This window comes from Mus caroli, chromosome 13, assembly GCF_900094665.2.
Source record: "Mus caroli chromosome 13, CAROLI_EIJ_v1.1, whole genome shotgun sequence".
In the NCBI taxonomy this organism is placed as follows: Eukaryota; Metazoa; Chordata; class Mammalia; order Rodentia; family Muridae; genus Mus; species Mus caroli.
The window spans coordinates 74,437,748-74,448,141 of record NC_034582.1 but is presented as its reverse complement, the minus strand read 5'-3'; positions in this window follow the sequence as shown (position 1 = coordinate 74,448,141).

Sequence of the window (10,394 nt, the reverse complement as noted above, 5' to 3'; positions counted from 1 at the left end):
CCCTGTATGCAGGGGATCTCCAGGAATGCAAGTTGCCCTGTGTGTAGCATATTTCCTAGGATGCCTCAGGCTGTAGTGTCAGTTGCCCTGAGTGCAGTAGATCTCCTGTGGTATCTCAGGCAAATGCTCTGAATGCAGCAGATCTCCTGGGATGCCTCAGGATGTGATATCTTCATGAGAGCAGACTCATTAGCAGTCTGTCCCAGTTGAAAGGACAGGCCAAAAGGGGAGTGGAATTCAGTGTGAAGGGGTCTTGTGTGGTGATGGGTCTGGAGTCCACTGGGCTCACGGTGCCATCTCTGGGACATCTGGAGGATTCTTACCAGATGCTGAGCTGATCTCCTGGTATGCCTCAGGGTGTGGTGCCTTCAGAGGAGGAACCTAGTTAGGAGTCTGTCCCAGCAGAAAGGACCAGCTGGAAGTTGTGCTAACAGTTTTTCACATTGTTAATAATGATAATAATAATAATATAATAATAATGTCACTTATTTTGTCCCAAGAGTATTTGCAAAATAGGTATAGACTAGTTGTTAAACCTTTCAATATGCTAGTTGTTAAAGCTCTCAATAACTGCTGTAAGATAATATAGATTATGTATAGATAGTGAACTATTGAGTAAGGAAGCAAGGATTCAAATTTATATTTCAAATTCTTCACAACTTTGATTAATATGAATGATCTATGATGACTCAGTAACAAAAATTAGACCTTTCAAGACTAATGTCCTGCTGTTGTAGCAGATAAAACATTTTATTCTCATATTTTTTAAACAAGGCAACTCTTTGACCATGTATGGGTTGAAAAGTGGAAGCTAAGTAGGCTGTGATTAAAGTCACGTCATTCTTTTTATTTCCTTGGTGATTACGGATCCTCTTTAAAGAAAATTAAAAGACAAACCATTTGTATCAACATGAGTTCTTAATAATTATACTACCTATTAGCTAATATGTTTCTGAGAATTGTTAATATTCATGTAATACATTGTGACACTTAACATGATTCACAGACTACTGTAGTATGAAATATTCTTAACTATGGATGATCATTTAAGTCCTTGTAACCTAGATTTTCTTTTTATAAAACCTGTCAATACTTTTATTGTAAATATATGTGGTAATAAATGCCAGAAGGAATATTTAAGGATAAAATAAATGTTCCATGTGAAAGCCTAAAAACTCACAGTCACACACTAAGCCTTTCTGTTTGTTGTCAAGTGAGTGTCTTGTAAAACTACTGTCTGCTCAAGAAGGGCATGAGTGCCCAGGGCATTTGGGCATCTTTCCAGACGATGACTGATAAAATCTTGCTTAATGACATGCTACCCTATCTTGTTAGTGCTATGTGTGGGGAGTTGTTAATTCTTCAAGGCAGCCTGGAATGACAGAAAGCTGTCCCAAGTATTGGAGCAACACTACCCTCTTTACTCTATTTCATCACCATGAATCTCTTTTCTATTGCTCATGATATGAGGAGAAAGAGTCAGGTCCTGCATCTGTTGGAACCATTCACTGGTGACACAGAGTACAACCTCAAGCAGAGAAAATACTCACAGGCTGCAAAGAAACAATGTCTGGTTCCAGCACACACAGATACCACGATAGTAGATGTTCAAGTCTCTTGTATGGACAGTTCCATAGGACCACTGACATGATCTGTGAGTAAAGTTGCTTGACAGCAGTCATTAAAACAAGTCCAATCCTCAGAATCTGCATAGTGGAAGGAGAGAATCAACTCTTACAAGTTGTCCTCTGATCTTCACATACATGCTACAGCATGCAACTGCCACGTTCATATACAAAATAAATAAATGTAATACAAAATTTAAATATCACTGTTTTTATGTACAATGTATAAGCATCTTTCAATGTACATTTTTTTATTTTAAAAGACATGATCTCAGGTAGCCCAGGCTGACCTGAAACTCCATGTGCAACCAAAATTACTTTGAATTTCTTTCTTTCTTTTTATCTTTCTTCTTTCTTTCTTCCTTTCTTTCTTTCTTTCTTTCTTTCTTTCTTTCTTTCTTTCTTTCCTTTTTCTTCTTCTTCTTCTTCTTCTTCTTCTTCTTCTTCTTCTTCTTCTTCTTCTTCTTCTTTTTTGATAGGAAAGAATTTATTTCATCTTATATCTTAGAGTACATTATGAATGGTAGTCAGGACAGGAAATCAAACATGAACTTGGAGGCAGGCACTGAAGAAAAAGTCATGAAAGAATAAAATTACTATCTTGTGCAGACTGATTTCTTATTTCAGCTGTACAGGGATGGCACTTGCAATGTAAATCATCAGTCAGGAAACTACTCAATGATCTTTTGCCTGCTATGCAATCTGATGGAGAAATTTTTTTTCAGCTGAAGTTTGCTTTACTAGTGAAAGCTGTACAATGCCCTATTCAATGATAACTTGGTCAAGGAAGAAATAAAGAAATTAAACACCTTTTCAAATTTAAGAAAAATAAAGGCACAACATAGCCAAACTTATGGGACATAATGAAAGCAGTGCTAAGAGGGAAACTCTTAGCTCTGAGTGCCTCCAAAAAGAAACTGGAGAAAGCATATACTAGCAACTCAACAGCACACCTGAAAGCGCTAGGACAAAAAGACGCAAATACACCCAAGAGGGGTAGACGGCAGGAAATAATCAAACTCAGGGCTGAAATCAATCAAGTGAAAACAAGAGAAACTATACAAAGAATCAACAAAAACAGGGACTGATTCTTTGAGAACATTTTTCTTTCTTTCTTTCTTTCTTTCTTTCTTTCTTTCTTTCTTTCTTTCTTTCTTTCTTTTTTCCTTCCTTCCTTCCTTCCTTCCTTCCTTCCTTCCTTCCTTCCTTCCTTCCTTCCTTCCTTCCTTCCTTTCCTTTCCATTCTTTCCTTTCTTTCTTTTCTTTTCTTTTCTTTCTTTTTTTTCTCTCTCTTTTTCTTTCTTTCTTTCTTTCTTTCTTTCTTTCTTTCTTTCTTTCTTTCTTTCTTTCTTTCTTTCTTCCTTTCTTTCTTTCTCCCTTCTTTATTTTGTTCTTTTTTGTTTTTTTATCAAATAGGGTGTAACCCAGATTCTGTGTTTTGAGCTTCACAGCACTTTTCAGGAAACTGACAAAAGTCTTCCTCAGTGCTCCATGTTGATCCCACTGTGTGATGGTTGGTTTTCACCTTATAGATGCTAAAGAAAATGAATGTTTAAAGCTATAAGAGCATTAGGAGTCTCAGGTATCTCTTTCGGCACTTATGGATAATATAAACTAGTAAGAAAAATCCCTACAATATAAATTCCAGGTTTGTGGTAACATCCAATTCTTGTTTTTAGTGGGATCTATGGTGTGATTCATTTTTTCCAGCTCCATCTTTTTATTCCCTTATCTTAAAATTGAATTCCAATTTCTCAATTTGATGTATACTAATCTATGTGAATTAATCATTTGATTCAAAATTTCCTTGATTATACTTTGTATAATATATTTTTGTATTACCTACTCTATAGAAGAAAAGTTTAAATGATATTGAGTTTCATAGATTAACAAATTCATGTAGTACAACAAACGTTTTCAAGACTTGTTAATTGCCACATAGCAGGGTTCAATCAATATTGTTAAACTGATGATTTTGAGAATGAGGGTGTTAACTTCTGTGTTGTGGTTTTGGTCTAACACTGCTTGTATTTTGTTAATTTGGATCCCCAAAATTGCATAATAATCCACATATCCACATATAAAACACTGAGGGAACCCTGTCTCCAGTTGGTTTTGGTTGATAAATAAAGTTGATGTAGGCCAATGACTGGGCAAAGAGACAGAGGCGGGAGTTTTAGGACCCATACACAAAGGACCGAAGAAGGAAATAGAAGGGAATCCTGCTATGTTGGGAGAAGGAAAGGAGAGCTGTCATACCTGAGAAGGTGTGGGACAGAGAGCATAGCCACCGTGTAGGAGCTAGAGGACACTAGACAAAGAGGGCTGAACATCTGGGTTCGGAGCAGCCAAGACCAAATATAGGGTTTAGTAAGAAATGACTTGAGAATATCAGAGAAGAGTAGATTAGCTACATGGAGATAAGGAAGTGGCCCAATCATTGAGCTGCATAGGGCATATCAAAATATAAAGGCTATGAGTGTGTGTGAGAGAGAGAGAGACAGGGGAGGGAGGGAAGGAAAGAAAGTGACAGAGAGAGAGACAGGGAGGCAGAGAGACAGAGACAGAGAGACAGAGAGAGATTTGGGAACCCAGAACATTGTGGCAGGTAGTGAGGAATGTGCTGACCTTGCCAGGATCAATTTAAGTAGCTTTAAATGGGTACTGCTACAATTCTGAAAGATTCACATGGTTTCAATATATCCCCAAGGATGCTGTGTGAGGAAAAAAAAAGGTAAGTAGAAAAAAACTCAAATGGTCATTTCTCCCTCTGAAAACGAAGGTAACCACAGCCCATAAAAATAGAAAATTTGGAGAGGTGAATTATTTTTGAAAATCTGTATTAGGATGATATTCCTGATAACACTGGGATTGATTTCTGACTATTTTTAACAGTTCTTAGTTAGTTTTTATTCATAATCATAAACTTAACTTTGCAATCCAGCTAGGCTTGAAGGGGCATGAGGAAAATATAGAATCCAAAGAACTTCAGTGAAAGCAAAGATTACAGGACATTGTGAGCAGCTGGTGTAGGGGTGCTCTCCTGAGCTACAGAAGGAATGGTTTGATGGGTAAAATGTCCGCAAGTCAATTTCTCACTATTGAAATTAATCCATCTTACAACATAAAAAACAAACAATATATGTCTTCAGATATTACATTTTGGCATAGGTAATAAATAAATTATACATGAATTCATATGTGATATGTATATATCACAAATATAAATGATGATACACTATCATTTTTACTTGCCCCCAAAATATAAATTCCTAAATATGATAACATGTAATCCATAAAGATTTTTTTAATTCCACTAACTTAAATCAATAGTAAGTTCTGGTGAGACATTCTTGGAAAATATGGTTTACTAGGCCACGCTGAAAAAGGAGCATCATTTAGAGAATGATGGCAAAAGAATTTATTAACTGCATAACTACAGCATGAAAATGTTAAAGTGTGACTAGATGTGAGAGATTACCTGGCACTGACTCTATATCTAAACTGCATTACTCTCTTTGTAAATTTAATTCTAACCATTTTGAAACATAAGAAAATATTATACATTATTTCAGAATTTGTGAAATGACCATGGAATATTTTCAGAACACAAGCACTGATCACATTTGCATAGAATCAATTACATCATACCTGCATGGTGGAGCTATAAAAATGAGGTAGTGTTAATAGTCTTCACTTGGGTGTGTAAAAGTGGTTATAGACAGAATTCATCAATGTTGTGATGTAGATTTAAATGCTAAGAAGATGGGGAGAGACATTTTAAGAAGCATAATGATCAATGCATAAAACCGATGGAATACATATTAACAAATAAAGGTAAATATCCTTTATTTAAAGTTTGCATGTTGCTACCCATGCCTCTTAGTGCTTATATGAGTTAGCTTGCATGCAGAAATCATAAGAAATGAGTAGTAATGTTTCACACTTTTGCACTTAGCATTCCAAAAAGCAAACAGATACAGTGAATCTTGAAGGCATCTGAGTCTGTTAGTGGATTATCAATATTTGAACTTGGGTAGTCTTTTCTTTTTTTTCTAGAGCAGTGAAAATTATCTGATTTAACATTAGGGACGTCATTAGGAATTTGCCAAAAGCCATTCTAGTTAAGCAGTGCAGATAGAAACCAAAAATAAATTCATTCAAGTACTAATGGCTATAGACATTCATTTTCTTAGGATAGTTTTAGGAGGGAGGGTAGTTGCTTTGTGTGAGTGGCTGCTGGAGTAAGCAGACAACTGAACCCATCATAAAACATGTTTTCCTGGCAGAGAAGGCAGTGAATAAGTCGAACAAGAGCATACGTCTTCTTCATCAGTTTCTTCCCAAGAGCATAACAGGCTCTGTCTTTCAAAGTCCCAATTTCTCAGTGGGATGACTGCAAGGCTTTAGAGTGCACAGGGCAAGATTACTGCCCTTTGCATCAGGTGAAGGAGTCTTCTGTAGCTTCAGACATCATTCCTGACTTGCAGGGTATAAAGTCAACACAACTAGGAGAAACTTCCCTATTCATAACATGGTTTTGTTCAGAAATGAAGAACATCACATTGTGCTTGATAATAGAATTTTCAAGGCTAGCATCTATTCATGTCATGTCTCAAGTATCTTACTTTTACCCTAGAGACTGAACAGAAGCTATGTAAGTGTACATTCATGTAGGCAAACAGAAGAGTTGAGAATGGTTTGGGTTTCTATATTTAATTACCCCCTTTCTTTGTAATAGTGTGCCTTTGGCTTTCCAACATTTGCCTTATCCGTAACATTGTAAGGAAAAGAGTATTTTGTCTTGCAAACTTGCATGTCCAAAACATTAGCTGATGTTCCTTATTTAAATATCCCTTGACAAAGTAGAAGATACAACTCATAATTACTACATATAGATGTCTCTAAAATTAATCCTAGGTATTAGGCCAATGAACCTAAAACAGCTTCTGCTTGATTACATGCTATCACAGATTAGTCTGAAGACTTGTAGAAATAAAGAATTTTAAATTTTAAGTAGTATTTCTCTAAAATTGAATACAAGTTGATTCCAATGCATTCAAGTTAAATCAAACTAGTTTTTACAGAAGGGCTTTTTAAAGCTTGTCATCAGCTGCAATGGAGCTAAAAGAAAAAGGATGAAAATAACTCTTGCCATGATTTACAACTTGTCCATTAGTCTCTCAACAGGGTAAGCTGAACTTTTATGTGATATTTGGATTTAAGGGACTTGCTTTGGTCTAGCATGTGACAGTTTTCCAAGGCTTGAGTGTTTAATATGAATGAAACATAAGACTGACAATCAACACAAATGATAGTCATATTTTAGTGAGAAAATACAAACAAATAAAAACTTTACTTTCCCCTGTCTATCCACCCACCTGTACCCTCTTCTAAGGCATTTAAAATGATTTCTAATATGAAATAAAATTAGCCCTAAATGTGAGGTTCTAACATGTAGAGAGATGAAAAAGAGAAGAAAATGTATAAGACATTCATTTTATCTTCCTCCTGCTTATTTGTTAACATTAGCTTTGAAAATGTTAGGTTGAGAAAGCATAGAGTGTGATAACTTCCCAGTATGTAACATGGGACATAAAATCTCATCTTTTTTATTTAAATTCTGGCATGATTTTGAAAATCAACATTATAAGAGAACATTACATTTTTTGTGTGTTTTTTTTTTCTTCCCCTCTTCCAGGCTGGTGCCCCAACTGGTTGGCCTGCAATTCTTGATTTACCTTCTTCGGGTTTCCTTGGCCTGAGATACAGACTTCTGTTGCTGGGACTACAGACACACACGCCTCAAGCCGCAGAAACTTAACCCTTACGTATAGTGTTGCAGATATCAAAAATCTAGAGGAAAGGTCTCGACTATTCTAAAAGGGAGCATGATATGTGGCTTATATTTGAACTTTTACCTAAATAATTAACAACTAAATTGAAAATAGTTTCCTAAAAGTAAGTTAAAATTAATTAATTTATTGTCAGGCCAAAAGTTTATTCAGGATTGTAACAAGTACCTGCTTTAAAGTGCTGAGGAGCAAGGCAGGATATTAAACTTTTCTCTCTTCTCCTAAGACCTAGCCATTTGAAATCTAGGCTAAAATGTAATCCTGAATATTTTTTTTGTTTTATAAGAATTGTGTTCTGTTTCATTAGTTTAGACTACCAAGGTTAGCATGGGCAGCTTTTGGATGGTAGTTTTTTGGTTTGCATGACTGACTAATCTGGAGGACATTTTAAGGGAAAATACCCCACAGAGCTGCTGAGAGCTAGCAGGAGAAGGAACAGAGGTGAAAATTAGGGAAGAAAATTCATCTACATACACAGCAGGTTTTGGTCATTTATATATTCATCTGTTTTCAGTTCTCAACTTGATAAGAGTATGTCCATTTCATGGTACCGTGCAGAGAAAATGAAGTGTGTAAGGTCATTCAATAAAGATTAAATTAAAAACATATTCCTATTGCACCCTCAGGGTCCATTAGGCTTGATGAGTGTACAAATACGTTCTTTGTGTTATGTGCTCCATCCTGAAAGAGACTGTATGCTTCGCTCATTATAAATGTGCACCTGAAAAGATTGAACATTATCCCCTGTTTCTTAACTGACCTGTGGCCACCGCTGGGTTCATTAGTGCAGAACATCTTTTCCACTGGCTGAGTCTGCCCTATTGTTTGCATTGGCCAGGGTCAAGTCAAGGGCACCTGGCCTAGATTGGACTCATTTATCAGAGGGTCTAGCAACAAAGCTGATTTCAGCAGAGACGGGGTGAATTTCATGGGGCTGAAACACAACCTTTGACACCAAGTGCCCAGGGCTCCTCAGAGTTGCACAGATGGCCTGCCACCCTTAGGCATCTAGGAACAAAGAATTGGTGAATTAGAAGAAAAAATAAAGTTTCCACAGTCAGCATATATTTTAAGTGTTTAAATTATTTGCAGGGATTTTTGACAGTCTAAAATTGCATCTTGAGCACTTGTGATAATCGCTGTGCTTTTTAGACTATGAAGGAAAAAAACAATTCAGTTGGGGGCTTATTGCTTAACTGGTGTAACGGGTAAAGTGTAGCAATTTAGTGTGGAGTGCAGGTTTTCCATGGTCAGCAGGAGCCGGCATGAACAATGGGTCGTGCTGAGGTAGCATGTGGAAAATGACTTTAATACACTATATAGAATGGCTTATTGCCTTGGTCAATAGGCTGCAGTGAAGATGGTGTACTCAGCCACTTGGGAAGGTTAAAGCTGTCAGGGAACACCGTGACTGATATGCAGGGCCTGCTTATGAGGTCTCTAATGGAAAAACCTGACAAGGAACGTTATAAAGGTTACACTTGACACATACTTCAGCATTATGCCTTATATTAATCCATTTTTTTAAAGGTAGGGTACTTTATATTTGTTAGAAATTGATGCCACAATAGTATTAACACTCCAGAGGAAACATTTAAACTTTGCAGTAAAGTAAGGGGTAGGATCAGATGAGATCACTGCCTGAAGTAGGACACTCCTTCAAGATGCAGGCAACATACTGCAAATAATGTAGTCCATTATTGGGTATATACCAGATTCTTTATCATCCAGGAGCCACAGTTTGAAAAATGTCTTCCCGATATTTTCCTTTTCTTGTTAAAGAAAATATTACTTGAAATAACATTATAATGTTTATTGGAAGAGTGCTGCAAGAACAGTGATTTTATATTGAGTGTTTTTCTGCTTAATATGAGGAACGAAAAAAATCGTGAATGATATTTTACATTTTCCTGAATTAGGCATAGCACTCCAGCTCACTGCACACGGACAACTGGTGGTCTCATCTCATAATAAGTGTAGCCCTAGGTTGTTCTGAGGATCAGATAAGCTAAATGCTCTTCAATCAGTTAGAGCCGCACACTTTGGTAAAAGTGAGAAACACGAGGTTCCTAGTCTGGCTTTGTAAAGGTTGGAGAATAGACAATGCAAACATTTATTAAGATTCTCAGTATGGTTAGCTTTGGATTATTAGCTATATATCAGACATTTGATTCTAGGGATCAGCGATTTAATTCTGAAGCCACTAAAGACTTTAGCATATATTATTATTAAATTATGAACTTCTGATTATTATAAGAAAAATGACATATGTAGAAGAATGCCAAATATAGACAGTTTTACTTTGTTTCCACACTTGTCTTTTAAACCGTGGGACTCACAAGAAAGCACTAAGGCTTTAGCAGAGTTGCCAGTTTGTACAAAGTACTGGCTGGCAATTCAGGATAGTGAGGGTTTTCTACTGTATTTCTCTGAATACAGTTATCCAAGAAAACATATTCATATGAAATATGGGTATTTTTCAGCTGAGAAGAAACTATAATGCGCTCTTAGAAATCCAGTCAGCTTTGACACAGAACGAATTTATAACAAAATTATGATTGAAATACTTTTAAATGTATTAAAATTCAAGGTAATTTTTCTGGTTAAAATGTGATTAAAACATAACAATGTTACATTTATGCAAATATGCCAAGAGTAGAAGCTTGCCTGTTTGTAAAAATAGGTATATTTGTATAATTATATATGAAAAATTATAGGTGTAACATTAATATCTTAATTATGTGTCTGTATATAACATATTTTTATGATTTTGTGTATATGCCAAAATCTAAATCCATTTTCTTAGACAGATTGAAATATAAAAGGTAATTAAAATGGAACAAAAAACTAATTAGATTATACTATTGATTGACCAAATCACAATCCAAGTTTTAAAGGACAATGGAAAGATGTT